Source organism: Pipistrellus kuhlii, unplaced genomic scaffold (assembly GCF_014108245.1).
Source record: "Pipistrellus kuhlii isolate mPipKuh1 unplaced genomic scaffold, mPipKuh1.p scaffold_m20_p_1, whole genome shotgun sequence".
NCBI lineage: Eukaryota > Metazoa > Chordata > Mammalia > Chiroptera > Vespertilionidae > Pipistrellus > Pipistrellus kuhlii.
The window spans coordinates 49107344-49134476 of NW_023425404.1; positions in this window are offsets into that span (position 1 = coordinate 49107344).

Consider the following 27133-nt stretch of genomic DNA (forward strand, 5'->3'; position numbering starts at 1 on the left):
ACCTTGCTCCAGAAACTCAGGGGTCTGATTTTTTATTCTCACATTAACAGATCAAATAGTCCAAGCAACAAAGCTGCTTGTGCTGCAGCCCATTCAAAGACAGCCACCTTGCATGTCACCAAATACATGGGCTCAAGGTCCACTCCTAATTTGGGATATGATACCTTCAAAACCCCACTGCTATCAACAAGTTAAGTTCTGTGGTCACTTCTCCTACTATCAAGCCTGATCTGTGAAGGAGAGCCAACACTAAATCTTTAATGATGCTGGTGCATCTTTTACAGATGTCTTTCTGGTGGCCTTGGTAAGGGCTCTGTGTTCTCTACCACTTCTCATGGAACATAATCCTCTGGTGGATCTTCTTACCTCACAGAATATCTCCACTCCAGCATTACCTCTTCCCTGAGACGTTTGTTTCCTCCCTCCAGTGTCTGCAAATGGCAATCTTGGTATTTCCACTTCACTCAATATGGGTCATCATTTTCTTCTTACTTTTAGAAGTAATCCTAGCAGTGGGTTTGCACTAGGCCCTGGAGTCTTTGCCAGAGTAGGTAAATCATTTATCCTAAGAAAGTACCTACAAGCCAATAGATTTTTCTGATCCCTCAAGAAGCCTCAAAATCCAGTACCATGAGTACTCCCCTAGTGCCTCTCAGTATGGCTGACTAGGTTTTATAACTCCGAATAATACCATTCCTCCATTATAAGACCTAGGACATCTTCAAATGGAACATGCTATGACTTAACCCTAGTTACAAGCCTGGAATCCAGGAGAAGAAGTGGGGCCATATCTTAACTGGGGGGCGGGGGGGGGGGAGAAGAGAAACTCTTACCAGGGCCAAGCTCTGAGAAGTCAGAAGATTTGGGGATAGAGGGAACATCTGAAAAACAGGCAACAAATTTCCCCTATCCCACATGTCAGGTTTTCTCAACCAGGGCTCTGACTTTGACATAACAGACCTGCCTCAGCTGCATAACCAATTGTCTTTGAAGCTCAGAACTCTATTCAATCTCAATCCTAAATTTGGTCTTTGTCTTCTCTCCCAGTGCTAAAGATAAAGGCCTCTTTTTAAACTACCAAAACAGATTTCTTACCTCCTTAGTTATCAAATTTTAACTTCCTTTGGCTTTTTATTATCCCTCTGATAAGATCAATGCAACTTAACAACCAGCCAATTCCATTTTCTTGAATGAATTTTCCCTGTACTTTTCAAATACCTAAACCATTGCACTGAAACATTCTCTCAATTTACTAGAGAAAGTACTTGCAATGGGGCCAGCATCTTATGCCAGAGATTATCTGTGCCCCACATACTACCTGGCATGGAGCTCTCATTGCCAACCTGGCAGTGAGTGGCCCCAACCCCAAACCTCATCCTACCACCTGTTTTCCTGGAGCACTCCTCACCATTGTGTCTGTTGGGTCTTTTGGGAAATAGGTGCTGAGGCAAAGTTAATAATGCAGATCGAAGTGTAATACTTGTAAAAAGAAAATAGAGGGAAATATTGGGCAGGGGAGATTGCAGGCTATAATGAATATTGTACAAAGTCTCTATCCACCCAGTGAGAATCTTTGAAGCAAAGGTCACTCACTAAGGGAATCCTAGCTCAACGGCTGAAGTGGACCTGAAAAAGTAAACCTCAGGGGCCTGCCAGTGAACCACACTTCTTACAAGTTCTTTCTTGAAAAAGGATCTGAGCAATGTATCTCTGTGCCTGTCACTATTATACAATAGATAAAATAATAAGGTGTTGCCCTATGTTGACATAATTAAGGCCAAACTTACCCTAGTGGGCATTTGGACAAATTCTACAATGGCTTGCTTTATGAAGCTCTCAACCCTCTCACATATCCAAAAGTCTCCATAAGTATCTTCTTGACTTCTCCATGTCAGATGAGATTAGGAATAACTTCAAATAGATATAGGCAAGTTTGAACAGTGTACCCTCACCTTTGAAACTCTGTCCTATTTACTAACTAGCTTGTTGTGAAGAATTCAAATGGCTTACAGTTGAGACAACCAAAAAAAAACAAATCATGGTTGCAAGTTCTCCAATCAAACTCTGATTGTCAAACAGCTCCCATGACAGCATCTTTAAGTTAAACTACATTATTCAGGTAGAAAGTGCTAAAAATAAAAATAACAGTCTATTCACTCTGGCTGGTGTGCCTCGGTTGGTTGGAGCATCATCCTATACACCAAAAGGTTGAGGGTCCATACCTAGGTTGTGGGTTTGGGTTTGATTCCTGGTTGGGATGTATGCAGGAGACAACTGATCAATGTTTCTCTCTCACATTGCTCTCTCTCTCCCTCTCTTCCTCCCTCCTTCCCTTCCTTTTTAACATCTGGAAGTAAGGGAGATATATCAAATAATTTTGTGACCAATTTTAAAAGTAGCATACTGACCAATTCAGTATTTATAGGGAGTATTCTTTCACTCAAGAATACTTTCTTATAAGAATACTAGAGGCCCAGTGCACAAAATTCGTGCACAGGGGTCCCTCAGCCCAACCTGCACCCTCTACAATCCAGGAGCTCTCAGGGGATGTTCTACTGATGGCTTAGGCCCACTCCCCATTGTTCTCTGCTCTCTGTGGGCCTGGAGGTTTCGCTGCAGCCATGGAGATGAAGCCCCCATGCCCTTCTCTCTGCTCTCTGCCTGCCTCCGCCATGCGCCATGCACCATGGGCCATGCAAAGGAAACCCCAATGCCCTGCAGTGTGCTCTGTGTGCCAGGCATGGGGCTTTGCTGACACAAACACACTAAGGAAGTCCCCATGCCCTGTTGTCCAAGCTTTATCTGTGGGGCTTGGGGGTGTTCCCGCCGCCACCTTGCTAAGGAAGCCCCCAAGCCCTGCTGTCTGGGTTCTGTCTTCTGGGCCTGGGAGTGTTCCCACCACCTCTGCTCTAAGGAAACTCCCAAGCCCTGCTGTCTGGGCCCTCTCTGCCAGGCCTGTGGGTATTCCTGCTGCCGCTGCACTAAGGAAGCCTCCATGCCCTGCTGCCCAGGCTCTGTCTGCCATGTCTGGGAGTGGATCAAGCCTCACTTATTGGTCCCCTCGAACCCCTGCAGCAGTGGTGGAGATGGGAGGCTGGATCTGCCCCGTCTGGAAGCAGATCCAGCCTCGCTGCTCCTGTGGACAGGCCGGACACTCCAGCAGCGGGGCTGAGGGGACTGGGCACTGCCATCTTGTGGCTATGGGGGCCGCCATTTTTGTCGTGGAGTGATGGTTAACTTGCATATTACTCTATTATTAGATAAGATTTTTAGTTGCATACAAGGCAATAATAGATAGAACATCCAAGAAATCACGAAAGACTACTGAGAGACAGATGAGGAGCAGTACAATGGATCAAGAAATATGTAGGGAAATATAGAAGCCAAATGGAGAGAACCCTAAGAAAATGATAGGTAAGGGTTAAAAAATTATAAGATACAAAAGTGATACAATTTTCAGGCAACATATTTGGATAATACATTCCTAATAGAGATTATAAGTCACAAAAGGCCTTATAATATGATTGAAAGAACACTAAATTTATCAGGAACATTGAGTTATATTTTTGTCTGTGCAATATTCTGTTTATGTGATACTTGACAAAATATTTTGTCAGAGAGAGAGAGAGATTGTATGAAATTGTATCAGCCCTAATTTTTTCACAGGATATTCTACTAGTAAGAAGCAAATAATATATAGCAAAAGCTGAAGCTGAATATCTGCAATTCATCTTTCTAGACATGTAGGGGAAAACCTGTACCTCATAGGTTACAATGGACTAAATGTTTGTGTCCTCTCAAATTCATATGTTGACACTTTAATCCAATTTAGTATTATCTGTAGGTAGAGTCTTTGGGAGACATTAGGTGGAGTCTTTGGGATGAATTAGTGCCCTTATAAGAGGCCATAGAGCTAGCTAGCCCTCTGCTATGCAATAAATCAATGAGAAGACAGCAGGTTTGCAACCTGGAACAGAGCTCTCACCAAAACCTGATCATGCTGACTTCCAGCCCCTATAATTATGAGAAATAAATTTATATTGCTTATAAGCCACTTGATCTATGGTTATCTATTTTAGCAGCCCAAAGTGACTAAAACAAGGGTTAAGACTTTGCAAGCAATCAAGAAAAAAATACCTGACAGTTGATACCTCCAGCAAAGAATTGAATGGAGAAGACAAGACTTCTAATTAATCCCTCAGCTTCACTACTATAAAGGGGCTTAATCTTCTTGTCAGTTTCACCTTAAAAATCCTGGAGTAAAACCCAGAACATTGAATCTTGGAATCCTAGAATTTTATGTCCACATCTGGGCCTAATCACTGTGACCAGATAGGCCCAATGCTGTGATTTAATATTTTAGTATATGTGCTGCCGAAGCGAGCACCCAATGCTGTGATTTAAAATGTAGCCATCTTATATTGTTTGGGGCCCAGGAACCTGTGACATGTAAAAGTATGCTAGCACCTGCCCTAATCTGTTTGGCTCAGTGGATAGTGTTGGCCTGTGGACCAGAGGGTCCCAGATTCGATTCTGGTCAAGGGCACATGCCCAGGGTTGTGGGCTCGGTCCCCAGGAGGCAGCCAATCAATGATTCTCTCACATAATTAATGTTTCTCTCTCTCTCTCTCTCTCTCTCTCTCATCAATAAAAAAATAAAAATATTAAAAAAAAAGGCATGCTAGCCCCCACACAGGTATATTAGAACATGGGACTGGGGAAATGGGAATGTCTAAGAGAAAGAACTACCTATCTGAGAAGAAGAGGGAAGGAGCTCTGGGCAAACAAAACAATAGTTATATTTTTCAGGAAAAAAAATAATGAAAGCTTGGGCAATGTTAAAAGCTCAGGTCACTGAAAAGAACTGAAAATATAAGCTCAGCCATCCCATGCCCTAGTTTCATAAAACAAAACCAAGGTGCAGGGGAGTATGCTGTACCCTCTGAGTTTGACCACAAAGAAACTTCTGCCCTCCCAAGGTGAGTTAATGTCAGACAGATTGTGTTTAATGTCATCTGTCTGACATTAGGGAAGAATGACACTAAGCCCTGGAAAGGGGGCAACAGGTGGCAGGAATGCTGAGAGCTCGCCAGAGGAGATAGGCATGTACGGGCTCTTGAAATGAATCTCTAGAAAAGACTGGAGGTATAAAGTTGGAAATAAAGACAATAAAGACTTGGCTAGTACTGCTGTGAGTCAAGTCTCATTGATTTATGCCTTAATTATATTGTCTAGGCTGTTGTTGCTTGGGAAACCATTGACTACTGAATAATAATGCTGAAGAGCTAAACAAATTAAAGTATCAATTTTAAAATTGATAGCAAACATCTATTACAAGGAAGACAAAGGCAACCAACACTTCCAGAGCAGCTGTCATTTCAAGTTCTGAACCAGGAAATGTATATTAGGTCTCATTTAATCCTCCTAAACCCTTTATGTGAGTCCAGAATTCAAGCTCCTAGAGGGCTGAGTTTTTCTCTGTTTTATTAATGCTGCATCCCCAGAACCTAGAACCCTACAACTTAGAAAGCCCTCAATAAGTATTTGTTAAAAATAAAAATTAAATTAAAAAACCTGAATAAATAAAATTGCCTCTATTTCTCATATGGTAAAGCTGAGATTCAGTCAGAGTAATTACACTGTTGAAAGAGGCACAGCTAACTAAGATTTTAAACACAATCTGTCTGACATTACCAAATCCTATCTCCCTGGAAGTCATTTTCTACTAAAAGCAGAACTTCCAAAAACGTCTGACTCCACTATTATTTAAACTCTGAACACTTCCAAAAGGAATTGAGTAGCTATATTAATATCTCTCTTTCTTTTTCTCTCTTTCTCTCTCTCTCTCTCTCTCTCTCTCTCTCTCTCTCTCTCTCTCTCTCTCTCTCTCTCTCTCTCTCTCTCTTTTCCTTCCTCTATCTAAAATCAATAAACATATCCTTGGGTGAGGATTTAAAAAGATTTGTAAAGAATGAGGAAGATCTATATATATATATATATTGATATTATATTCAGAAGAAATTATTATTCAATGAAAAATGAAAGTTCTGAAATACAATGTAGATAGAGTATGGCCCCATCCCTGAAACTGTAAATGTTTATGTAGGTATGTACACATATTCATGAAGATATGTGTGTATGTGTAATAGATGAGATCACATAGGCATAGGAAAAATCTGAAACACTGATATGCACTGCAGTGACCTTGGCAATGTACCTCTTGATCTACTGCAGGGAGCACAACTTACCGACGAACCCGATTACTGTGATCTGAAACCTAAAACCACATTCCCCAGAGGCTGATCCCAGCCAGTGGCTAAATGCGACCTATTTCTTGTAGATGCATGACTGTCTAAAAGATTCCCCACTTGCCTGGCCTAAATTAGAACTGTATCATTATCTGTGACCATGTTTCCTCCTCCCCTCTCCCCTTCACAGAGCTCAGACCTGCATTGCCATCCAATGGTTCTCCTCATCTCCTATCACTCACTCCTCACTGTCCCTGATAAATCTTTGCACATCTAATCCCAGGTTGGCATTCGTTTCTTGGAGTACCCGGAATAACACCAAACAACAGTGGTTGCCTCGGGCAAGTGAAAGCATATGTAATTTTTTTCTGCAGGCAATATTACTTTTGCAATCCCCATATGCTTCAGGTGAATGTCTTGTCTGCATGGGCACACAGGAGCCATGCAGACTCTGGTCCCTCCATCAACAGAGCAGGTAATGACTCCTACTAATGACTGAACAGCATTTGGTATTTTTTTATCTAATTACTAGTAGATCGCCCCTATAGCCTTGGCAAACAGGTAGATTTTGCATTATAAACCTCTTTTTTTACATTTTTATTGTATTTGTTGGTGTGGCATTGGTTTCAAGTATACAATTCTATAAACATCATTTCTGTGTAGGGCATTGTGTATTTAACCCCCCAAAATCAAGTCTCTTTCTGCCACCATTTATCCCTCTTTACCCTCTTCCACCTCCACTAACTCCCTTTTCCTTCTGGCAATAACCCTACTGTTGTCTGTGTCTTGATTTGATAAAAAAAAAAAAAAAACATACTCATAGACACATAGAAAAGAATGACAGCTATAAGGGCAGGAGATAGAGGGTGGGGACTGGGTGAAAAGGTAAAGAGATTAAGCAAAAATATAAATAAATAAACCTCTTTTATAGCAGGAGAACTTCAGCTCTCTGAACCCCAGACTTCTTGATCCAATTCAATGACCTATATCGAAGAACCTAAGAGCCTGAGTGAGGAGTTCCTGCCCTAATGAACAGCACACTGTACTCACAACCACCCCAAATGCCGCTCATATGAAAATGAGAAGCATTTTCATAACTCTCATTTTACAGATAAAAACTTGCAGCCAGAAAGATTAAGGGACTTGTCCAAAGTCACACAGCAACAGTAAGTTGTACAGCTGAAATATGAAGCAAACTAGTCTTATTCCAAATGAACTTGTTAAGAAAGTAATACTCTATTTTACAAAGTGGCAAAATAGGTAAATTTGTCTTCTTTCATGTACATTTCATTATTGTTCTTCCTCTCCTCACCTCTCCAACAGAGGTATATTTTTACCTTCTCCCAGTCTCTCTTCCCCATGTGAAGAAAATCCTATCTTCACATCATACATGAATTAAGACATAATCTATAATCTGGATCTTGAAAAAGGAGAGAGGCATTGACTTGGCACTGAGAGCAGACCTGAGATTTAAACAAGACTAGAGGAGAGGCCTAATGATTTAGAATGAAATAGAAAAGATTCCATAATGACATATGAGCCTGGAATGAGATGAGCCAAGCTATGACAGAATGAATCCTATAAGTTTTCCTAAGACTATTTAAAATTGAAGAATAGCTCAAGAATTTCAAACTAATCCAAGATCTATGTGCTATTACCTCCAACAGTGACCTGGGAAAATGGAAGCAAGAAGTAAGAGAGTAGGACATGGGAATATGAAAGACTAGCACTTCATAAATGAAAAATAGGAGCTAATTTCAGTAATATGGGAAGTGGAATTCTTCTCTAATAGAGGATAGAAAATGTTTCAGAAATTAGAGGTGTTGTAAGTAAAATCAAGAGCTAAATCAAGGACTGAATCACTGCTGAATCATTTACCTAAACAAAAGGCAGCATTTATTTTCTCCAGCCACCTTCCTTAAAGAGCACCAGGTGTCTGATGTTTTCTGCCCAGGAGAGGTGGAAAAGAAAATAGCAGTTCCTGCATCAACACCCACAACCTCCAAGCTAAATTTAAGTCAGAATCTCAAGGGGTCAAAAACCATTAAAGTGTGAGATCAGTTCACCATTCTACCTCTAGAAACTTTCTACAGAGGAGGATGCCAGTTCCCACATCTGGATAGTGAGAGGTCAAGTAGAAGTCAATGCGAGTTCTCCAAGAAGTCCGAGGCCAATGGCTTGCCACAGCCAGCAGAATCTTGATACCTTAGGCACACACTCATAGAGCATCGCTATGCACATGGACTCAGAATGGCTGGAACAAAGCTAAGCATTTGGGAGCAGGAAATAGTGCCAACTGATGGGGCCCCTGGGGTCGGCAGTCCAGGAGGAAATAGTAAAGAAAGAAGGAGGTATAAAAAAAGATTAAGACTTTATTTCTTCTCTGAAAACCAGGTTTGTGACAACTCCTGGGGGCTCTTTTCAATGTTTAGTGCCCAAGTCCTTTTTGGCTCTGCTCTGCACTAAAACAGCACCTCTGGGTGACAGCAAGAAGGGGAGGGTGTAAGAGGGGAACTTGGTGACAGCCCAGTTGAGCCAAGGGAAGGATGAGTAGTTCAAAATGTTGGCAGTTTCTAAATGACCCAATGGATAGTGAACTAATGACCAGACAACCATTTTAAATTACCTCTTCCATCCCTCCCGCTTTGGTTTGGTTTTTTGTTTTGTTTTGTTTTGTTTTTGGAAGTGGGTGACAGTGTATCTTTCACTTGGTTGCCATGGTAAAATCGTTTGTGTTCTGTTTAAGACTAGGATGAGTCTGGAAGAGACACCTGTCTTCATAGCGCCTCTGTGGAGCAGTGGAAATCTTGCCCACACAGGGACAGAAATCAGCATATGAAGATTCTCTTTAGAACTACATTAGGATGTGTCTCAACATAAGTATTTTGTGCCCAAGCCTGGGCTTTCCCAGAATTGCTAATTCTCCGGAAGCTTTCTTCCTTCTCTCTCACATGCCTCTATCCGGGTATATACTTCTTTAATGCCATGAAGCCAGCACACTTTGTTAATCATGAATTTTCCAGGACAGTTTTTACTTCAGATGTAACCCCAAAATCACAAAACTACACTAGAAATTCCATTATTTCCACTTCTAATTTATACCCTCTTGTAACCATAAATAGCATTAAAATCCTCTTGCCAAACTTTTCAACCCAATTTTTATTTAAAAATAGACTATTCATCCATTGCCAAAAGATCTGGGCCTTTCATGGGCAAAATTTAGCCTGAATGCCACAGCTCCCTCCTTCCAAACACAAGGTAGAAATTGTTAGTGACAGAGCTCCTTGCCATTGAAGACTCATTCTATTTCAAATCCTCAAGGCAATAAAATCTGGGCTAAAAGTCTATATCAGTCAGTTATACATTTGCTCTAAGTTTTCTAAACTTATTTACACTGAGATTTCGCTGCCCAATAGGCTAATGCAGTGCCCATGCAGTTCTCTCTTACCTAGGCCTCTGTGTGCTAAATCTCATCCTACACAGTAAATCCATTTTAAAAGAAGGTACCTGTGTTGATAGTTCCTTTGGCCAAGGAATGTTTCCCTAATTGCAGCATTACAGGAGTTGAAGGAGACAGATAAGACAGAGCTGGTGGGGAACGAGGTGGGAAGAGGGGGAGCCTGCAGTTTCCAACAGAATCATGTGGGAGACCCCGCTCCCACCAGTGCCAAAAACAAGCCCAGGGTGTAAGTTAAATTTTTTTCTAGACTAGGACCTTGAATTCCTTAAAGAAATAAAGTTACATGAGTTCACCTCTTATCAATAATAAAATATCAAAAATACAGGCACTCTAGATTCACCAGAACTACCCTGTTTCCCCAAAAATAAGACAGTGTCTTATATTAATTTTTGCTCCCAATGATGCACTAGGTCTTATTTTCAGGGGATGTCTTATTTTTCCATGAAGAAGAATACAGTACACATTTATTGTTAAATGAAAATAAAGGAAATTTATTACCTGTATACGGTATGGTATTACGGTAGTTGTCAACACAAACCAGACAAACTGTGAATCCTACAGTATCAAGAATTTACTCATTTATTCAATGACAATCATGTCATCATCTTCTGGAACATCATCATAACAATCCAATTCCTGAATTTCCTGGTGAATTTCTTGTGACTCCATTTCTTTCAGAATCAGTGGACCAAATCTCTCATGTTTAGCAATAGCATTCTGAGTCAGAGCCTAGAGGGGGCCTTATTTTGGGGGGATGCCTTATATTTCACTCAGAAGGAAACCTGTAAGTAGGTCTTATTTTCGGAGGATGTCTTGTTTTCGGGGAAACACGGTACTTGAGTTCTCTCCGGTGGCCAGGAAGGCTCAAGAAGAGTGGAAATGATTGTCCTTATTCCCTACATTTTACCACACCATCAGAAATGTGTGTACACATGAATCATGCCCATAAAAGGATGATTTGCAGATGTGTTTATTACAACAGAGCTATTTTATAAAATGTTTGGTGCCTAGGGGATTATTTTAAGGTTGATAATGAGCATTCATGTACCGCCTCCAGAAGTAGTTCTATATTAGCAATGCTGTTTAATTTCTTATAATGTCACATTGATGAACTTATAATGTCACATTTTATGAGTTTAAATAAAGGTGAAGATAAGCCTCAACATTGGCTGAACTGTCTGAGGACAGTTTACAGGGTGTAATAATAGTAACTTGAAACGTTTGGAGCAATTGCTGTAATTTTCCATTTCAGCCACAATTTCAAATATTGAATTGGTGGCTGCAGAGGGTACCCTGGCTCCTTAGTAAATTTATATAGTGAATTATTTTTGGAATTTGAATTAAAAGAGCAGTGAACTATTTTCTTTTGAACACAGAAGAAAAGTCAGTTTAGTTGCCAATTCTGGATTGTGTTCAGTGACCAAAAATCATAAAGACAACATATTCACCAGCTTTTTCCTTTTCAAGCTAAAACTATCATAATGAGATTACAAAATTGGAAAGCTAGGGCTTTTTTTTTGTGCTTTGATTCTTAACTTGGAGGTACTTACAGAATTGGGATTTGCAAAGACCTTAGTATTTGGCCTTTATATATCTTAAGTGTATACTATAATAAACCTTAGAAACAACCTAAATGTCTACCAACCATATAACAGAAGAAAGTTGCCATCATCTGCACAAAGGAATAACATGAAGCCATTCAAATAGTTGTCTTGAAGCATTTGTAATTAAATGGAAAATTATATCCAATCACACACAAACATTTTGACAGAGGTCACCCCCTGTAGAGAAAATCTGAAAGTGTAGGGTGGAAAAGAACTTACATCTCATTATTATACCATTTGAAGTTTTCATTATAAGAATTGTTCATTTAAAGAGTAGCTGTGGCTGAAACCGGTTTGGCTCAGTGGATAGAGTGTCGGTCTGTGGACTGAAGGGTCCCAGGTTCAATTCCGGTCAAGGGCATATACCTTGGTTCGGGCACATCCCTAGTAGGGGGAGTGCAGGAGGCAGCTGATCGATGTTTCTCTCTCATGGATGTTTCTAACTCTTTATCCCTCTTTCTTCCTCTCTGTAAAAAAATCAATAAAATATTTTTTTTTAAAAAATAGCTGTGTATGCAGCATAATTACACAAAGCAATGAGCTTCCCTCTGTATTTTCTCCTCCATATTTTTCTGTATTTTCTCAATAGTCTTCAAAACACTTTGTTTGTATTACTTTTTTAAAACAGGAAATATACATACCTGTAAATATATCACAATAATCTGTTAAAAACTCATTTGACACAGTAAAAAGCACTGGTTACATACAGCCTGTTGGATTTCTCACTAGAGTGTAGAGCATGAGATGTTGGCTCTCCAGAATCTGGAAGGACAAGCTCTTCTGAGAGAATAGGCACAAACCACAAGCTATAAACATCAGAAAGAGGTTTTAAAAACATTGTCACACAAGTAACACTTTACACCAAGTGTTTTCAGCATACTTAAACTCCAATTTACATGGAAGCTCCATCTTCTTGTTATGGAATGTCCAGAAATTACATAGCTGGAAAATGTGAAAAAAGATTCATTATGAAAAATTAGAGGATATAAGCCTAAGACTAAGATAGGTATACTTTTTTCCTTTTAAAAATGACAAATACAAATACTGAAATATCAACAGTAAAGATGTTATATTACTGAAGTATTTAAAAATTAGTTGATGACTAAATTACATTGGATTGTCCAGATCTTCCTTTCTAGAGACAACAAAAAGGGAACCCTCAATAGAGACACATTCAAGAACATTGCTAGGCAGAGAAAGTAAATTATACAACCCTATATGTATCATGATTCTATTGAATGTGTGGATGGGTGGGTGGGTGGATGGATGGGTGGATGAAAACATGGAAAGAAAAGAGTGCAGGGGAGAAGGAACAAAGATCGGAGGGAGAGAGGAAGGAAAAAATAATCATCAGCTTATATGATTGATTTTTCAGAGTGTTTGAGCTATGATTACCTTCCTTTTGTTCCTTGATATTTCTGATTTTTCTACAATAAATGTGATGACTTTTTTAGTATTTAAGTTAAATTGATGCTGGTAAAGGAATTGGACCTGAGAACTAAATGCACTTCTCTTTAACTTGTCCACCCTCCAAAAGCAAATCCTAACAAAGACAACAAAATAGTCTCAAGTCAGGCTTGCTAACATCCACCCAGTATAGCTACAGTAGACCTTAGACTTCAACCCAGGTTTGTGAATCTTAAAAGATATTTGGTTCAAAGTTTTGGGCAAGGGGTTTCAAATATATCCATTTTAGCAAGACAAGAAGACATCTTTTTTATATCCTAATGAATCTTCACATATTGAGTTTCAGAACTAATGGCCTCCATAAGTCAAGAATAAATTCACATGCTAGATACAAATATCAATTCCTGCTTTCTGTAAAGAAAGGATATCTGGTCTGTTTTTTGGCTCATTGCTTCTTTTTATGCCTTTTGAAGAGCTAGGTTGAAAAACTCCTCCCCAAAAACTAGGAGTTGGGAGGAGGGGACCCTTATTTAAAACAGTGATGTGAAGGAAATAAAATCAGTATTACCGACTGCTCTAAACTTATATTTTTGCAAAATAAATGAGTGTTCTGTTTCCACAGAGTTCAGCTCACTAGTTTGCAGAACAATCTGGTATTTTCATCAGGAAGAGTGATTACTACATGGATAGTTGCTGGAAACAATATCTAGTATCCTGATTACTCACTGTCAAGAATTCCTTGTAATCAGATCAGTGAAACATTGTTATCTAAGAGCAGCCCCCACAGAGTGGCTCACACTGTTATCTGTTCACTTGTGCAGAAAAGGTTTTAGCCTGTAGTGTTTGAACACAGGAATACAAATTTTCCAAACTGCTCCCACTGTTTCTCCTGAAAATTCCATCCTCACACCTTTCTCTCTGCCATCAAACCCAACAATCTTACTGAGCTGTTTTAAAGTGCCATCAACAGTCAGGCAGAGCCCTGAGCTCGGGCCTCAGGAAGCAGGCCTGAGCCCCAAGGGATAGGAGCCCTGGGGGCTTTTGCACCACTCAAGATCCTGGAGGCTAGCTTTCCTGCCAGGCTCCTCCCAGCCCTGCATCTGAGGGCACAGGCCTCAGCAGGTCTGCTTGGGAGGGGCAATGATGTAGGCCAGCCACATGATCACATCACCCATTGGCTCATGGGGCCCAGGAGGTACTGCCCATTTGCCCACCTGTACATACTGTCTCCCCATCCCATCCAGCCCCCAAGTAAGTGCTCTGCCCAGAGGTGCTGGAGGGCGCAGCCCCTCCCTTTACTCTGAGATTCTCCACATGTATTTCTCCCGTGATTCTTTCTGGAAACTGTGTTCTCCCCAAAGCCATGAAAGGTGTGCCCTCCTCACACCATCCCTCAAATGATTCGTTTAAATTAAGGAAAAGAAACACCTGCAAAAAAATAAAACAGTCAGGCAGATATACATGTTTGATTAACTGAACAAACAATGTGGCCAGGAATCACAAAAGTATCCTGCATGCCAAATAATAATAATAATAATAATAATAATAATAATAATAATAATAATGGCAACCAAGAGGATGGTTGGAAAAGCAAAATAGTCAATAAGTTATAAGAAGTTGTTCAGAAGGGCTCTGTTTCCTGAGTAGCCAAGATTCTCTACATGAAGCTCAACTGAAACAAGAAGAATTTCAGAACTTGAAACCTGAGTGACAATGCTTCCAAGCCCTCCGGGAGAGCCAGATAGGACAAAGGCCAAGGGGAGTCTAGAGTGAGCATTCGGAATTAAGATTCACATCCTAACTTCTGTACTGAGATTCTGCACCCACTTGATTCATACCTGTCAGTACCCAGCTCGTCCTCTGACCACTTCACTATGATGTCCACCTGTCCCAGTGATTACATCTCATCACCGCCTTTCAGAGGTTTTGTTGTGTTTTAGAAGCTTGACTTGAGACTTTATTGTTGCTTCTGTCGAAGGGAAGTGCATTCAGTTCCCAGGCAGAGGCCGTCAGAAGAGCCTTGCCCAATGAATTACTATGGCCCAAGGAAGCCAGGACCAGTGAAGCAGCCATCCTCTGTAGGTGGGTAGCTCCAAATAGTTCCACTCACCATGTCACTTCCACAAACCTTGCTCCTGAGGGAGGTTTTGGTGTTCTTTGTGGTATAGTAGGGCATACCCTTCCACAGGTAATATCTACTTGACCCAATGATCCCAATTTCCAGATTGCAGGGGCACCATCTTTGTTCATTAGATGTGAGTAACAGGTTAACTCCAACTAGCTTAGGTCCCTAGAAAATACTAATAATGATAGTAGTAATCATTATAGTAGCAAATATTTGTTATTAGGTGCCAGGCACTGTTCTAAGCATTTTCACATATTATCCTCGCTGAACCTCAGTTATCCTACATGCAAACTAGGGTTGATAATAGTACCTGCATTCTTGAGTTGTTATAAAGATGAAATGAAATGTGTCTAATGTCATAAGGCCAATATACCTTATAGTGGGCAGCCTAGATTCACATTCAGGCAGTTTGATTGTAACATATGTATTTGTAACCATTTGTATTAACCATGTTTCTAGCTTATTGCATGTGTTAGATATGCCAATATAGTTGAGTCATCTTGCATTGGCTTCCTGCCTCCCTCATCACCCAACACCCACTCCCTCAAGGTAAGTCCTCTCCTAGGAGCACTTTTTTTCAAATACAGACTCATCAATCCAGATTTCACACTCTCACCCAACTCCTCTATTGGGTTTTCACACTCTAAGCCTCTATCACCTTCCCTAATTATCCTACAGCCTGAGAAAAGACAACTGGGGATAGGACCCATGCCACAGAGCTCTGAAATTATTCAATCTAGGAGATGCTAAGCCTCCACATCCTGCTTCACCTGCTCCTTCCAAGGAAACCACAGTAAAAGCTTTTTCCCTCAGTTTCCCCTTTTTCCTCTCTTGACTCACCCCTGTGCTTCCCTGTGTGGCCCCCTATTCCCTGTGTGGAATGCCCTTCCTCTTAGGAACCATGAATATTAAACTATCTTTTCAATGACAATCATCTCCCAATCTGCTGGCTTTACTATACCTCACATTTTCTATTAATACACTTATTCTAGTAAACCACTATGCCATACCCAGCAAACAAGTGCCTGTGGATCAGACCAGGACTGTATGATGTGTACTCAGTTCAATGACTCTCTGGAATCCTTCTTGCTTCCTACCATTATGGGGTAGAATTTCAAAGAATTAATCTGGAGAACCCTAGGACATTTTCCTAAATGGGGTTACTGGTCCTTGGCTCTATCTTGTAATGGCATTTCTATCTCACAGGAGCAGGTGGGACACTTGTCGTGGCACTGCCAATGTTGCTATACATCTTCAAAATCTATAGAGATATAAAATATGCAACTATTTACCCTGACTGATGACATGGATGGAACATCATCCCATATAGCAAAATCGGGAGGGTTTGATTCCCTCTCAGGGCACATATCCAGGAGTCAGGTTTGATCCCTAGAATGAGAGCATATGGTTGGCAACCAATTGAGGTTTCTCTCTCACATAGAGGTTTCTCTCTCTCCCTCTCTTCTTTGCTCTCAAATCAGTAAAATAAATAAATAAACAAGCAAACCTGTCCAATTTAGTTTATGAAAATTAAAACAACAATGAGGTACCACCTATCAGAATGGCTACCATCAATAGATCAACAAATGACCAGTGCTGGCAAGGATGTAGAAAAAAGGGAACCCTAGTACACTACTGGTGGGAATGCAGACTGGTGCAGCCACTATGAAAAACAGTATGGATTTTTCTCAAAAAATTAGAAATGGAACTGCCATTTGACCTAGTGATCCCACTTCTAGGAATATATCCTGAGAAACCTGAAACACCAATTAGAAAGAATATATGCTCCCCTATGTTCATAGCAGCACAATTTACAATAGATAAAATCTAAAACAGCACAAGTACCCATCAACAGGTGAGTGGATTAAAAAGCTGTGAAATATTATGCAGCAGTAAAAAAGAAGGATCTCTTATCCTTTGAAACAGCCTGGAAGGACCTGGAAAGTATTATGCTAAGTGAAATAAGCCAATCAGAGAAAAACAAGAATCACATGATCTCACTCATTTGTGAAATTTAATGAACAAAATAAACAGATGAACAAAATAGATCCAGAGACATAGAAACATGGAACAGACTGATGAATCTCAGAGGGAAAGCGAGGGTTGGTGGTGGGCAAGGAAAGATTAACCAAAGAACTTAAACGCATATATTCATATGGCCACAGACAATAGATGAAGGCCTGGGGAGGGGAAGACATGGAGACATGGGTATGGAGTGGAGGAGGTCAATGGAGAAACAAAGGGGGACATCTATAATACTTTCAACAATAAAAATAAATTTAATTAAAAAATAAATGAGTAAATAAATAAATAAAATTAAAACAAAAAATGCAAGAGAAAAAAACTAAAAATTATAAATTCATTAATCAAATATACATCTACATATAAAATACATATATTCTTCAAGAAAAGAAAATATTTAATGATTTTTTTTTTTTATTTTAGAGAGAGAGGAAGGGAGAAACATCTATGTGAATACATAATATCAATCAGCTGCCTCCTGCATGCCCCCTACTGGGGATCAGCCTGCAACCTGGGCATGTTCCCTGACTGGAAATAAAACCAACAATGTGGTGCATGGGTCAATGCTCAACCATTGAGACACACTGCTGGGCTAAGAAAAGGAAATATTAAAACTTGCAAAGTAGATGTATTTGGATTAGAAATTCTGCTCATTTGAGATTTATATGGATGAGTAGGAATGTCTAAAAATATAGATGTAAAATGTATTCATATGTAAGGCAAAGGAAAGAGATAATTGGATATATGTCAGACCTCAGGAAGATAAACAGGGCCAGAATGTTCCTCCATCTTTGCTGCAATACTGTCCTACTGTCCCCACCAAGGCTCAGGTTCCCAAAATAAGCCTCAGACAAAACCTCCAGTGTGAACACAAATGTACAAGCCAGCTCAAAATCCCAGAAGTGTCTCAACCACATTCTGAGTTCAGGGAAGTATTTGCAAAAGGCATTTTCTGACAGAGCAGATAATATCCAAAAATAACATGACCTGTTACTTGAGGGGAAAGGCTTCTCCTTGTAATCAGAAGAATCAGTACAGTCGAGTCCAAGGAAGGGAAGTCATCCTGGTGGTGACAGCTCATCTGTGGAACCCTGGTGCAGAATGAGACACAATCAAATTCTAAAATCGTAACACCACTTCAAGGCAATTTGCTAAAAGAAAGCATTGAGACCAGACCCCACCATATCAAACTTGCTTCCTCACTTAAGTAAATTGTATTTGTGAGAAAATGCTTTATTTGCATCCACAGCATATGCATCAGATACCAGGTCTATCTCAATTCAGATATGCATTTTAAAGGTGTAAACATATGGTTACCATTTCTATGGAGCCGTTTAGGAAAGCTTTAGGAAAGCATCCCAGCCAGGGTCTGAGATTTCTGAAAGCTGCTACAAAGCTCTTTTCTTCCTAAAGGCTCATTTATAACAGGAATTGGCTTTGGAAGTGTTTGTATGCTCTTCGGTGTTGTCTATAATTACTTTCTCAGCTGAAGTGGTGGCAAGGAGGGAGGTCTACACTGAGAAAGGAGACGAAAAAAGCCTGAATAAATAAATAAAAGTGTCTTACAGGGAATCTGTTTCATCTCTATGGCCTTATAATTTTCTTCTTTTCCCCCAACTGTAATTGAAGAAATGCTTGAGTCCTACCATGGATATTGAGAGAAACATCGCTGGTTTTTGTTATGTGGGTCTCACAGGCTTGAAGCTCAAACGGCAGCTGTATACAAAAGGCGATATCCAGAGAGGAGACGGGAAACTGTGATAACGGAGTCTTGTCTCCATGGTTATTTAGACACTTAAGAAAACCATTTTCACTTTACCTGGAGAATGTGAAAAAAAAAAAACAGCTTTTGCAGCCTTCCATTATGTGTATGAACAAGTCCAAGGTAGTGTACTTGAAAGTAAAATTGCTATTCTGAGAGTGACTAAGCTGATATACAAAACTTGTACTATATGATGTGCTGTGAACTTCTTTATGGTGAAGAAGTGTGAGCCAAGGACTCTCTGGGCTGGGCATTCAGAGTCTGGTAGACACCTACAGTGAGATTTGTGTAAAAACCCACCAAACTTGATATCAGTGAAAACTGCTGGGGCAGTGGTAGTCCTCCCTTCTTTCTCATGTTTCCTTTCTCTGATGGCTGCGTTCTGCTGAACACAGCAGGTCTCAAATCTATCACTACATCTGCCTCCCCACTGGACTGTGTCTACCTGCAATTCCATGAGGAGCCCAGAACAGCAAGTGAGCAGGTAGGGATTACTTAGCAGAAAACTTTAGCAAGACATTGCATCAAAATGTGCCATCACTTATAACAATGACATAGCACTTGTCATTCATTCAGCTCTGATGCTTATAAAGGCATGATTACTATCTTTAAATGAGGCAAATATGTACACATACATATATTAATAGGCAACATTTTTAGATATGTTTTAAATTCATTTTACTTTACTTTTTGTGTATGTGTTAATCCTCACCTGAGAATATTTTTTCCATTGATTCTTAGAGAGGGTAAAAGAGATAGGGGCAAGAGAGAGAAGAAGAAAGGGAAGAAGAGAGGGAGGAAGAGAGGGAGAGAAAGAAACACTGATGTAAGAGAGACACATTGATTGGTTGCCTTCCCGTATACACCCTGACTAGGGCCAGAGATCGAACCTGCAAAACAGGTACATGCCCTTGACCAAGAATCAAACGCACAGCTCTTCAGTGTGTGGAACAACACTCTAACCACTGAACAACTTCAGCCAGAGCTTTACTTTTTTTTGTTTAAGGAAAAAAGGTTACTTGTACACAAATGCTTCTCTTTGCATAGACCATCTCTGGAAATAAAAATAAATGATAGTGAGGTTATACAAGGGAAAGAGAATTGGACAACTCATGGTCAGAGATGGGAGGGAGGTTTACTTTTCATTTTGTTCTATAGAAATTTTTACCATGGGCACATATACTAATTAATCAAAAATCAATAAAATGTAAACAGAAATAAACAATGTTTCACATGGTCTGGTTCTCAGGAAAAAAAAAACATAATCTTCAGACAAAAAAAAGTAATTTGATAAAAATTCAAGTTTCTTTGCATTTCTTGAATGCCACAAAGGAGGCTGGTCTTTCTGTCCCACTTCCCTTCACACCATAGTTGTTCCAGAACTTTTCTCCTCTGTTTTCTCCAAACTCCTTACCAAATTCCACTCGGTCCTTGACCCCTGGCCCATCCTATCTTCTCTCCTTTCTCTTTCTTCAGATTTTGCAAAATAAATCCCTAAGAAGCTTGTGCAGATTCCTGAAGGCAGGAAGGGGAACAAACTGATTAACCCATAAACCTCTCTAATGGGGCATGGAAGGGGAGGTTGAAACACAGCTGAGTTCATTTTTCAATCCATTTCATAGTATTTATTGATTTATCAATAAATTTCAGGTCTGGAGCACTGGAAAGCTCAGGCAAGGATACCCAGCTATGACCTGCTTCATAAGGATGGTAGTGAGTGTATAGTTTCTCTACCATTCTATTTCTTATTTCAACTTACAGGACCAGGAAACCCTTGTGTTCATAACCTAACCCTTAAATGTAAATGTTATGTACTGAAAATGGTGAGACATAAGTGTGTGTGTGTGTGTGTGTGTGTGTGTGTGTGTGTTCCCACTGAGGGCTCTAAGGTTAGTGTGCTCTGGTTCTCTGTGGCCCCTCCCTTTAGCTAAGTTCCATATCCTTTATTAACTAGAGGCCCAGTGCACAAATTTGTGCATGGGTGGGGTCCAGCCAGCCTGCCTGATCAGAGCCAGGCCAGCTGTGGGGAGGGACTGGAGGCGGTTGGCCAGATAGCCCCACACCCTGGTTGAACTCCTGGTTAACACCCGGTTGAAAGGACAATTTGCATATTAGCCTTTTATTATATAGGATTAAGAACTGAGCCTTACTTTAGAATGTGTGCAGGTGTGTGTGTGTGTGCATGCGTTTAAATGCCAATAAGAAGCTCACCTGGAACACTGGACATAATTAAATAAAGAAGGTGACCATAATTCTAAAAAAGTCAAAGCAAACTTTGGTAATACCCTTCCATCTCAATTAGCATCAGGGACTTGACTTATCTGGTCTGGGAGGCATGCCTCTCCCTGCTATAAACTAGGCTGTCTCATTCAATTAAAACTTGATTCAGTGGAACATTAAGATCTTATAATTAGCCCTCCTAGTTCTGATCACCTTATCACAAGAAATTATTATGTTTGTAACTGGTTTTCCATACAATGAGCTACAGAGATGAAATAAGTTAGCCGGAAGACAAGTGTCTAGTTTCCTCTACCATTCTATTTCTTATTGCAACTTAATTCATTGGAATTCTGGTTTTAGATATCAGTCTCTGAAAGCTTAGTTAATGCCAGTCTGCCCTGAGAATTTTTTCTGCTTTTAGAGACCTGGGGAAAAATGGATTTCTCAATCTGACTGTAGTGAATTCTCACTTTAAAAGATCTGTGAGAGCACAGTCTGTAAGTAATCTTAAAACTTAACCATTTATGCCCAATTGGCAAGACTCAGTGATTGAGTGTCAACCTGTAAACCAGGAGGTCATAGTTCCATTGCTAGTCAGGATAAATGCCTAAGTTGTGGGCTTGATCCCCAATGTGGGACTCGCAGGAGGAGGCCAGTCAATGATTCTCTCTCATCGTTGATGTTTCTAACTCTCTCCCTTTTCCTCTATTAAATCAATAAAAAATAACTTTTTAAAAACTTACCATTTGCAGTGTGTTTTTATAACCATAAGTAATGAGCTCATTTTAGAAAATTTAGAAGATACAGAAACCTTTTAAAAAGACAAAAACTACTTATTCTACCAACCATAGACAACCACTATTAAATATGTGAAATATTGAATTCCTCCTAGCTTTAATTCTGTTTATTATCTATAAATATATGCAAAATTTGAATGATACTTGAAATAGCTTTGTAACCCATTAATTTCACTAAACATCATATTCTGAGCATTTCTCATGTCATTAAATATATTTTGAAAATACCTTTGATCAATCCCCTTTTGGATATTTAATTTCAATACTTTGATAAAATAAAACTTGCTCTGAACATTTCATTTACATATATAAATCTTTACTCGCTTCTCTGAATAGTTACTGAGGATAAATTCCCGGAGGGAGAGTACTGACTCAAAAGCTATGAACACTTCTGGTGCTTTGATCTATACTGCCAGATTATATCCCAAAACATGCTGAACTGCTTTTCACTAACATCAGCAATTTCCCTTTTCATGCCAACATGACAATTTTGCTGATCTTTCACCAACATTAGATGAAAATGTATCCTTTATAATTTTTGACTAATTTGAAAGGCAAAACTTTATATTTACTTTGTAATAATTGGAATTCCCTTTATACTTTGTGTGGGAACCCCTTTCACGTCCCACATGGTTCAGGATTCTGGTTCAGGGTTCGAGTTCTGGAAAAGGCCACACACAAGTGAAAAGAGTTTTAAAAAGTGTTAATTTGGGAATATGGGGGCCAGGCGGGAGCCCACCTCTAGTGGGAGGACTATACACTGCTATGGCCTTGCTATCCCTTTTATTGAGATACACCCATAGTCTATAGGCAGGAAATTTCAATAACAAAAATATGTTAGACAAACAGAGGTGGAGGCTGCTTCAGCTAACAATGTTTCAACTAATCAGTGAGTGGTTAGAGCAATGAAGGTTGTTCACCAGCCTTCCAGGTTTCCTGTCCACATCTTTCGATTAGTGAGACAATGATCGGTTTCCAGAAACTTTTTATGAATATTTCTTCAAATGTTTGTTGACACTGTAGTTATGTTGTGACTTTACTTATTGCTGTCCTTTGCACATAATCATCTTTACACAGTGATTTAAAAAATCATTTTAATAGTAATCCCATGTTTCATATTATATTTCCTATTCCATTTCCCTCATACAGATTAGTTATGCTTGTGGGATATTTTTTGACAGATTCTTTTTAATTTCTCTTCAGTCTAGAGATCTCAATCAGCACCAACCTATCCACATCTGCTTTGGAGCGAGTCCGCAGCCCACGGCTCCTGCTGCCTTGCACTGTGCTTTATTCCAAACGACCTCTTCTTTCCAGGTCACAGCTGGTGGGTGAGGAGTAGGCATCAACCCACGAACGGCTTCTCCATAACTTGACCTGAAGTCTATGCCTATAATGCAGCCTGATATAACAGCAGAGATATGGTTATAGTGGGGAACTAAGTTTCTCTCCCTCAGAGAAAGCATCAGGGCAGGTTCTGGAAGGAAGGAACTCCATGGAAAGAGTTGGAAAGCTCAAGGAATATGTGAGAGAAAGGGAGACAGAATCAGAAATGAAATAAGAGGAAGCCAGTGAGTAGATAGAGGAAAGAGGACAGGTGGGGGTGAGAGCCGAGGAAGTGCTGCTTTGAAAGAACTGCCGCAAACCCTATCCCAGACAGAGAGACCAGAACCAGTGCTTTTATCTGCTTTGATCCCTTGAAATTTTCTATTTCAGAGACCAGGCTTCCTGCGGGCATAAATAAGCCTCCGTGACTTGATTTTTTAGAGGGCTTCTTTCCCCCCTTGCATCCAAAACAATCATTCTAGAACAGTGGATCCAGCCAGTGGTGGTTTCCCCCCCTAGAGGGCATTTGGCAACATCTGGAAACATTTGTTCTAATTCACTGATTGTCATGACTGGAGGGGGTACTACCAGCATCTAGTAAGTGGAGGCCAGAGATGCTGCCAAACATCCTACAATGCTCAGCCCCTCAAATCCCAACACAGGCAACTAAGGATTATCTATCCCCCAAATGTGAACAGTTATGAAGCTGAGAAACCCTATTGGAGAACAAGTTAGATTTTTTTTTTTTTTTATTGTTTCCCCCTTTGCACCTGTGTTTAGAAAAGTCCTTCCCCGTTCTGTGATAAGGCAAATATTCTCCTGAAGTTTGTTTTATTTCTATGATTTTATTTTTATAGTTTCTTTTGCTTAGACATGTCTAGTGACAAGAAAGCCATATTAATGATGGGATCAGAAAACAACAGGTCACAATGTCTTCTGCCTGTGATTAACATGACACTAGAAGAGAATGGGGCAAAGATTCTCACAACTTTCTTGATTTAAGTCCACTCTCCTGTGGAGGTGAGCTGGGTGGTGTGAAAATCTTCATTTCCTCCATCGAGAGGCAAATGCTAATAACTTCTCTCAGCAACTATGCTGCAAATATAGTCTACTTACTACAAAGTTGACGGCATATATGATACTACATTCAGGTTGGGGAGGGTTGGGGAGGTGGGACACACAGAACTGGTGTCAGTATACTGGTCTTAGGGCTCACAGGACAGAAGTATCTTTTACTCACTGCAGTGTGTATGAGTAGAGGTTTTGGAGATGACATGAGATGGTGGAGCTAAGTGACTACTGTTAAAGATTATGGCCATGAAGAGTAGGATGTAACTGACAAAAACCTCGCTGAAAGTTTATATTCTTGAGCTGGTCACTGATGTCACACTATCTTCTCCCTTCTTTTGCCAACATTATGGAGTCCTTAATATTTTCTATGAGACACTGATGATTTCTGTGCTCATATCACCACAACAACCCATATTACACAGTAAGTAAGAAGCATGATTAGAAAAACTAGATGGAATGAGCATGCAAATGCAAAATATGCCCCTCTATTTAGAATCCCTTGTCCCTGGAGAGAGGTTTTATCTGAAATTTTAGTTGTCTTCTTGTGAACTCCGGGTATCTTACAACAAACAGCACTCTCACATTAGCCTTGTTCCTCAAGAACGTAGATTCTCTTCTCTACATCTACCCTGAGCTAAAGGTCAATTCTTTCATCCTCCAGTGACCAGGGAAAGAAATGGGACTCCAGATTCTATCCCTACTGCAATGTATACTGCAATACAGCATTTTGCAAGTCTGCACTTGCTGACAAATTATAACCATGACCCCCTTAGAACTTTGCATTCTCATATTCAATCTTAATTGCATGTATTCCTTCCTTTGACATCAATTCCCTTTAAGCCTAAGCACATCACTTGTCTCAGACCCATGAACCTAATTAATATGCATAAAACTGGCTATGTGCAAAACATCCACAAGCAGAAACATGGAGGAAGATTAATAACTGATATAGAGAATATGAGGGGTTTTTCATAAAAACAGTAAAGATCAAGGTGATAATTTGAAAATATGGACAGAATGAATTTTAAAACCCTCTATGGCCCTACCTATAAGACAACCTATGCTGATTCCAAAATATAATGCCCCCCCCCAAAAAAAGTGTTCATTGGCAAGCAATCATGATTTAATGAGATTATTTGTTAAAAACAACTCTTAGATTTTTACTTATGCAACTCTTAACAACTCTTAGATTTTTACTTAGATTTTTACTTAGATTTTATCTTACGGATCAAAGATTGGCAAACTTTTTCTGTAAAGGGCTAAATAGTAACTATTTTAGCCTTTGCAGGTTATAAGGTTTCTTTTCCAACTACTCAACTCTGTCATTGTAGCACAAAACAGCTGTAGACGATATGGAAATGAATAAGTCTGCCTGTGTTTTGATAAAACTTTATTTATAGACTAGAGGCCTGGTGCACAAAATTCGTGCAAGGTGGGGGGGATCCCTCAGCCCAGCCTGCACCCTCTCCAATTTGGGACCCCATTTAGGCCCGATCCTGGTAGGGCAGTCGGACATCCCTCTCACAATCCAGGACTGCTGGCTCCCAACTGCTTGCCTGCCTGCCTTCCTGATTGTCCCTAACCACTTCTGCCTGACAGCCTTATCACCCTCTAACTATTCCCCTACCCGACTTATTGATGTCTAACTTCTCCCATGCCAGCCTGATTGCACTTAACTGCCCTCCCCTGCAGGCCTAGTCTCTCCCACCCCCAACTGCTCTCCCCAGCAGGCCTGGGTCCCTCCCAACTGCCCTCCCCTGCTGGCCATCTTGTGGAGACTATCTTGTGTCCACATGGGGGCAGCCATCTTTGACCACATGGGGGCAGCTATCTTGTGTGTTGAAGTGATAGTCAATTTGCATATTACTCTTTTATTATATAGGATAGAGGCCTGGTGCATGGGTGGGGGCCAGCTAGTTTGCCCTGAAGGATGTCCCAGATCAGGGTCAGGGTCCCCTTCAGGTGTGGGGTAGCCTGGGCGATGGGCCTGTGGTTGTTTGCAGGCCAGCCACACATCCCTAGTGACCCAAGCAGAGGATCTGGTATCTGGGACTTATTAATCTTCTATAAATGAAACTTTGTAGCTTTGAGTGGAGGCCTGAGCTGGGCAGGACAGGCGGAAAGCTTGGCTTCCTTCATCACCAGGGAAACCCAAGTATCCTGCTCGCTCCGTGGCTGCAGCCATTTTTGTTGGGATTTATTTATCTTCTATAATTGAAACTTTGTAGCCTTGAGTAGAGGCCTGGGCCAGCCAGGGCATGCAGGAAGCTTGGCTTCCTCCATTGCTGGGGAAACCCAAGCTTTCTGCTTGTTCCTTAGCCACAGCCATCTTGGTTGGGTTAATTTGCATACTCACTCCTGATTGGCTGGTGGGCATGGCTTGTGGGTATAGCAGAGGTACGGTCAATTTGCATATTACTCTTTTATTAGATAGGATGTTGGAATTTGAGTTTTATATAATTTTAACATCTTATATTATTCTTCTTTTGATTTCTTTAATTATTTAAAAATCAATAGCCATATGATTTCACTCACATCTATAATAATAAAAGCATAATATGCAAATTAGACCAGATGTCCTTCTGGAAGATCTTCCAGATGAAGCTGGGGCTGTGAGGGAAGCCCAGGTCACAGGTGCCAGAGGGCAGCTGGTGCCAGCAGTCAGGGGAAGAATTTCATGCATCGGGCCTCTAGTGTGGTATATAAAACAAAAAGCAACAGCCACATTTCCACAGAAGAGATAAAGTGGAAAATAAAATCTAAAAGTAAGTAGCTAATAATATAATTATACAAGGATGAGTCCCATAAAATTAATAGAAGCATATTTATCACCAAAATAATTGTATAATAAATAACAATCTAGTTTAATCTGTGCCAAATTTGTCCTATTCCACACTTGATCAATCATGGAAGAATGTGAAGCCTATGATTCCTCAGACCTCATCTACTGGATGGTAAAAAATGGGTGCTGTTACTGTTGAGCTAAACTTATCTCATTTATAATGCATTCTTTTGCATGAGGTTTCTTGAATTCTCATTCAAATAAATGTCCAGAATGTCCATCCTACCAGCTCTTTAGATGTGACATGTT